The sequence below is a fragment of the Cryptotermes secundus genome, unplaced genomic scaffold (assembly GCF_002891405.2).
Source record: "Cryptotermes secundus unplaced genomic scaffold, Csec_1.0 scaffold176, whole genome shotgun sequence".
Lineage (NCBI taxonomy): Eukaryota > Metazoa > Arthropoda > Insecta > Blattodea > Kalotermitidae > Cryptotermes > Cryptotermes secundus.
This window is the reverse complement of record NW_019731569.1, coordinates 353230-359788: the sequence shown is the minus strand read 5'-3', so window position 1 is coordinate 359788 and position 6559 is coordinate 353230. Positions and strand designations below refer to the sequence as shown.

Here is a 6559-nt window from a genome sequence, read left to right as displayed (position 1 = left end):
AATTCAAATTAAAGGTAATTTCACGAAGTTAACTTTACATTCATACTTTAAATGTATCATGTATTATGCTGGTTTATTATTTTGTTCCGTTTATTGTCAGTAATCGTTACCTTCTATTCTGAGTTTAAAACGGTCATAACTCCGTAACCATCCAAAATCAGACACATGTTTATATGAACTTTTCTGATCACAAAGACCTAGGAAATCACCTCCTGCAGTTATGCCCTAAAGTCGTGAAACATCCTGTATATACGAGTACCAACATTATATCTTCGTGAATTTTTGTGTTTAGTTCAACACTGTTACCAACTGAACTTGAAAAACGTTTTGGTTTAACGTGCTTTGGTTAGTGAGGAAAAAAGGTGAAGGTTTCCTATACATAATTCATTAAGCACAAGGCCTTGAAGACGTATGGCAGAGTGGAGGTATTGCTCCACCATTCTTGACCTCGGCACTAGATGGAGGTAAGCAATTGGCTTCACGCTCCCGCCATTTTACTCTCTCAGGAATTGTTCCCTGTACTCATTGATAGGAGGTCGAGGCTCAGAGCCGGTCTGGGCGCTGTGGTGAAGAAATAAAACTGTTGCCCTGCCTGATATCGAACCGGAGTCCCCCTGCCTCACCCGTATGGGTGGGTTGCAGTGGTTCTCAACCTTTGTCACACCGCGGCCCAATAAATTCTTTTTTCTATAAGACGTGTCTGTGGTTCTGTTTGGGTGTGAAACTTGATCTCTGACATTAAGGAAGGAACATTGACTGAGGGTGTTTGAGGAGAATATTGGGCCGAAGAGAGATGAAGTGACAGGAGGTTGGAGAAAACTGCATAATGAGGAGCGTCATAACTTGTACTCTTCTCCAAGTATAATTAGAATGATCAAGTCAAGGAGGGTGAGGTGGGCAGGGCATGTAGTACGAATGAGGGAGACAAGAAATGCGTATAGGGTATTGGTGGGAAAGCCAGAAGGAAAGAGACCACTGGGAAGACCGAAGTGTAGGTGGGTTGACAATATTACAGTGGATCTTAGAGAGATAGGATGGGATGGTATGGATTGGATTGATCTGGCTCAGTATATGGACCAGTGGAGGACTCTTCTGAACACGGTAATGAACATTCGGGTTCCATAAAATGTTGGGAAATTCTTGAGTAGCTGCAGAATTGGCGGCTCCTCAAGAAGGGCGCATCTCCATGAGTAAGTAAGTAAGTAAGACGATATTTCGTGTTATGATATATTGAAGATGGCGCGGAAGGTAATATCACATCTGCAAAGGAATTAAAAGAAAACATTGCTACATTGGGAGACTTGTTAGCGAACTTTCTAATTATTTCGTATTATATATTTACGATGTACCGTATTTAATTTCAGTTCCTTTTGTACCTTAACATCACCATAAATAGCAGAAATAGTGAAAGTAGTTAAAATTGCCATGCGCATATTGCAATACGTGTCCGTTGTAAACAACAAGAGTTTTCAGTCTTTGGTTTGGAGTGGCCTCAGCAGGACACTGGTGCGCTAGGGGAAAAACTCTTTTACTCGGTGAAGGTAAGGTGGAATCTGTTTAATTATTAACCGATCACTCCATTTCTTTATCTTTCTTCATTTAGAAGTAACTTTGCGAATTGAGGTTGTGTGTTCTGGCCGTTCCGACTTATCTGAAAATGCCACTTCAAAGAACAGCGCGCGTGTATCCACTTCAACTTCAAACCACATGAAAGATAGAACGCTAGGCCGTGCCATAGCTCAAGCGGATAGTCGCTGGCTACCCACCGCGGCGACCCGGGATCGATCCCGGGTCTGGTCAAGTGGGATTTGTGGTGGACAAAGTGGCGCTGGGGCAGGTTTTCTCCGAGTACTTCGGTTTCCCCTGCCAATCTTCATTCCACCAGCTGCTCCACAATCACCCTCACCTATCATCTGGGACTGGTACAATTGGCCAGAAGTGGCCGCAGTACAAGGGACTTAATCCCACCCCACTAGCAATAAAAAATAGACAACGCTGGAAGATGTTAAGGCTTCAGACTGTGGTCGTCTGAGTTTCGAGTCCTTGTGTATTACAGGTACCAACTTTTGCGGATAGAGGGTGTCGCGTGGTCAGCGCAACGAATCCCCACGGCCGTTAATTTCGGTTTTCTAGACCGGAGCCGCTATTTCTTTAAAATAGCTCCTCAGTTATCCTCACGAGGCAGAGTGAACCCCTTTCCAGACCCACTACTTCTCAGAAAATCTAGCAGTGCCGGGAATCGAACCCGGGACCTCAGGATCTGTAGCCAGGAACTCTGACCTCTAGACCACAGAGGCGGTCGGCATTAACTTCGCCGACTAGCAGCGGTCCCTCGGTCGATATAGCTCGCTTGCGGGCTCAAGCCACGGAGTTTGTTTTGTTTTGTGTATTGCAGGTGGATATTAACTTTCGGAAGAATATGCTGCCCCGATCTTTGGGGTCACCTCCATGAGCCCCNCCCATGACCCCCCCCCCCCCAAAAAAAAACATTTGTATCATAAAATTTACTTCCGGAAAGAAAACGCTGGGTACTACGCAAATATATCTGTGGGTTCGTTAGTTCAGAAATGGTCGTGCTATAGCTCAGGAGGTATAGTCCCCGACTTCCCCATCGCGGCGTACCGGCTACGATCCCAGGTTAGGTTTTGTGTAATTTGTAGTGGAAGAAGTATCACTGGGGCAGGTTTTCTCCGTGTACTTCCGTTTCCCCTGCCAATTCACATCCCACAGACTGTTCCACTCTCATCAGCTATCATCTGAGGCTGCTAAAATAGGCCAAACAGTGTTCTACGTACCAAGTGGACGCAGTCTCACCCCCACCCCAAGAAATTAAGGAAAAATGTTTAGATGTTTAGAGTCGTCTGTTAACGATTCTGAGCCTTCTGGATGCTCCTCCACCAACTGATGAAACTGTGGCTCGAATTAAGAATCTTCATCATGAAAGGACGGCTGCCTGTGGGGTGGGAATCTCATTTGAATCATGCTAGAGCTTTCCTGACATCTGAACATGGCGATGATTGCCAAAGAAACTGGTGCTTCTTCCGGTGAACGCAGTCGTCACTGTGTGTCTGAGAGCTTTCGGGAAAACTTCAAACCCCCACATTTGCCCGTCGGATTATTTTATTCGAAACTCAGGTTCGCGCTCGAGGTGTGGAGATTTGATGACGTGATTCAAGAACAAACGCCTGCAGCACTTGTTTGTTTAAAATGTAGGACTTCCTGAAATCCTTCAGCAATAAGCAATCCCCGGATTCATTGTTTCAGGCAGCAAGGGATCTGCTTCCAAGAGGACACCACAGAACGGAGGTTAAATGCAGTAGAGATAGCGTAGTTGGTTGAGGCACTATGCTACAAGGAGGAAGGTGGGGGTTCGGTTCCCGATTAGGCCATTGATTTTTTTCAATTAACCTATTCATTCCAGCCGCATTATACCGTTCGGTTGGCTCAACCTCTAACAGAAATGTGTACCAGGGGTTAAGAGCGGCTGGCACGTAATGCTAACAACCTCACCGCCATTTGTGAGCCGATTGTATGGAAAATGTGGGAGCCTAGACGTCTCACAACCCTTTGGGCCTGCACGGGCTCTTACAGGGATGGCTTTACCATTTACCTTTATTGCAGACAATCAGAAAATTGTTTGAGTCCTCCACATAGGCCAGTACCGAATATGCGGTTTATTTCAGTGCGCGAGTCGAAGTGGTATACAAAGTTGATCAATTCGTATTTCTCTATCAAATAATTGTATCACATGGGATCAAAGGATATAAATTTGTGTTCCGTATAGCGAAGCTCGTAACTTCAGGAATAAATTAACATCCAACACATATCCCAGGTCCCATCAAGTGGGATTTGTGGTGGACAAAGTGTCGCTGGGGCGGGTTTTCTCCGAGTACTTTGGTTTCCCCTGCCAATCTTCATTCCACCAAATTCTCCATCATCATAGTCACCCGGGGCAGGCTATATTAGGCCAATCAGTGGCCGCCATGCCGAGTGGACCCAGTTGGACTCCATCCCCCACTAAGCGAATTAAAAAAAATATCCAACACATGGAAGACAAAAATAAATGCAGGTCGTTTAGCTTGAGAAATAAATGACCAGTGAAATGATAGGAATAGTGTACGACATAAGCATTGTCAGAGATAAGAATGCGCGAAAATTGTAGGGGACAGGCATGAGTCACGTAAACTTGTTTTCGGTCTGAAGGAAAATGAAAAATCAATAACGTCCTTTTTATTTCCACTGTCGCTCTCTGGGTCACAGAAGCGGGGAGAACTGAAAGGTAAAATGTAATGGGGTAACGAAATTCTTTGAGTCTGCGCACTCACTGACCTTGAAACCATAATCACATTGGAACTTCAATGTATAGGAGGCATAGTCTGCTCCAAGTTCTTGTTTCCTTGTTTATTTGCGGAAAAGTACAATTTATGAATTCATGTATGGCTGTATGGCCTGATAATAACTCTGAGGGTCTGTTACATGGGAAAGAAATTGATTTATAAACCCGTTGCTAATCAGTGACTCTGTAAACAGCGGTCGTTGTTAGGTAACGCCCGCAACATACACGCACACAACAACAGAAGAACGGTGTTTTCTATGTGATCCGCCCCACGACCGTTACTATGCAACGTAGTTGTAAACACTCTTCTCTGCGTGGTCCATGCCGAGACAGTTGGCGATACACTGCAGTGATTTATGAATTCCGTGTAGAGGCGGTGTCGAATTCTCCCACCGTAGTCCTACGAATCGTAGGAGACGACGAAAATGGAACACAGTGCATGGGGGTATAACTGGGCCACGGGAAGCTTGCCCTACAGGTTGGGGGAGCTCGAATCTGACACAGTAAAATGCGGTCATGAGTCCCGCAGGACTCGGACCTGAGAATGACTGCGCTGGCGAGAACCAGCAGAAATTGTAAACGACAGATCCATCCTCTCATCAGCGAGGATGTTACATAAGGACTATAACCGCAAGTGTTCAGTAGGAAAATAAAATTACTGGTCGTGGGTCTCAAGGGACTTGTTGCCAAGACATACTGATTAGCGTAAACCGCCAGTCATAAATTAACTCTAACTCTGACACTGACAACTGACTGACTCTGACTCCAGTTCAGTTGAGAGTTTAGTTGTGGAATGTTAACCAGCGGGCAACTGCGTGACCACGGAAGCTGAAGAATCTTAATTGTTAAGATTCGTTACCAGGAAACGTCTAGTGAAAACATTGCAGACTATAGCCATTGTTGAGAGCCGTTGCCAAGTAACGACTAATGAAAGACTGAGAAGAATTATCGTGGAGTTATTTTTAATGTGGAAAGAGTGAAGGCACACCAAGGAAACTGGCAACCGCAACGCAACCGCACTTTCCGAGAACTGTTATCAGGCTGAACTGAACACATGTTACTGAATGGACCAGCGCAAATTGAGGAAACAGCAACGCAGTTGCCAGTTTCCTTTGTATGCCTTCGCCCTTATGGTTATTCGTAGTTACGCCCTGTAAGTGGTCAATAAATCTATTCACCAATCAAAACCCCGTCTGTAGTCACACACGCCTAAATACGTGACAATATAATATCGCGTTGTCCATGTCAATATAAAAACAAAAAACAAACTCCCTGGCCTGTAGTCCGCAAACGAACTATACCGACCTAGCGACCGTCGCTTGTCGGCGAAGTTAGTGCCAACTCTTTAGCGGATAGAGTGTGTCACGTGTCACGGATCCCCACGGCCGTTAATCTCGGTTTTTTAGACCGGAGCTGCTATTTCATCGAAATTGCCCCTCAGTTATCCTCACGAGGCTGAGTGGACCTCGTTCCAGACCCACTACTTAGAAAATCTGGTAGCGCCGGGAATCGAACTCGGGATCTCTGAATCTGTAACCATATTATTTTCTTATATAGGAACATCTGCTTCAGAACAGACGATTTTGAAATTTTACATTGAGTTTCTAGGACGTTCTGACGTCTAGAATTTAAGGTTAGTCGTGATGCTACCAGATATGAATCTTATGATTTCCCGGTTGTAGAACGACTGCAGTGTAAAGCTCATCAGTTTGTTCAGGCTTGGGTCGAAGCTAAGAATGCGTTGACTGCCTCCACTCCTCCATACATCTTTGTGATGTGGTGCTTAAAGCGATGTTCCATTGCTCCGCTTCCGAGCTTAGAATTGGCGAAATGTCAAATGATTTTCTTCGCCAATAGAAAAATTCGTGTCGAAATAACCCACAGTCCATATACTCGCGGAATGGAAGCCAAATACTAAAATGAACGGTGCATCTGCAACGGTATTGTCAAATGACCTCTGATGGATTCAGTGAGATAGGCCGTCAGTGGCGTTGATAATGATGTTAGAGTTTCGCAGGCGAAATTTGATTTCTTCTTTCGTGCCTGTTATATGGAATATGGCATGCACTGTCTTCGCTCGCTAGGAAGCCGGGATCGTGGGTTCGGATCTGTTTCCTGTGAGGTACGAACTGAATTCTTATATATTATTCTTATACACTGCCGGTCACGGTAGCCGAGCGGTCTAAGGCATGTACTGTCTTCGCTCGCTTGGAAACCGGGATC

The 6559-nt window shown here is 45.2% G+C and overlaps 1 protein-coding gene across 1 annotated transcript in view; it reads left to right on the top strand.

The window, feature by feature from the left end:
• The window catches only part of LOC111867061 (phosphatidylinositol 3-kinase regulatory subunit alpha), a 156012-nt gene that overhangs the window by 30145 nt on the left and 119308 nt on the right, over nt 1–6559 (top strand). The gene's annotated exons all lie outside the window — the stretch shown is intronic.